The sequence below is a fragment of the Mirounga leonina genome, unplaced genomic scaffold, assembly GCF_011800145.1.
Source record: "Mirounga leonina isolate KUSES-001 unplaced genomic scaffold, KU_Mleo_1.0 Mir_154, whole genome shotgun sequence".
NCBI classification, from domain to species: domain Eukaryota; kingdom Metazoa; phylum Chordata; class Mammalia; order Carnivora; family Phocidae; genus Mirounga; species Mirounga leonina.
The window spans coordinates 53,643,903-53,644,277 of NW_023270389.1; the positions used below are offsets into that span (position 1 = coordinate 53,643,903).

Below are 375 nucleotides of genomic sequence, written 5' to 3' on the forward strand. Positions count from 1 at the left end.
TTAAAAGCTAAACAATCACAGATATATATATATATATGAATAACCCTTAAACATATGAAAACAAGTGCAATCTCGTAATTAGAGAAATACAAATTTCAATTGTACAGATATTTTTCATCTCAAAATTAGTTTAAAAGTGAAAATCATTACAGTCATTGTTGAGGCTGAGGGTAACAGGCACTTGCATACATTTGTAGTAGTAATATAAATTAGAAAACTCTTATGCAGGGACATTTTGCAATTTCTAATAAATATACATATGAGCTTAGCTTAACAAATACGGAACACTTCACAAATTTGCATGTCATTCTCATGCGGGGGCCAGGCTAATCTCCATCCTTCCAATTTTAGTACATGTTCTGCTCTTACTGAGAC

The 375-nt window shown here is 31.5% G+C and overlaps 1 non-coding gene across 1 annotated transcript; it reads right to left on the reverse strand.

Annotated features, from left to right (window-relative positions):
* Window positions 1–273: 273 nt before the first annotated feature.
* Window positions 274–375, reverse strand: LOC118014593. The gene has a single exon (XR_004680305.1). It is a non-coding gene; the product is annotated as a U6 spliceosomal RNA (small nuclear RNA).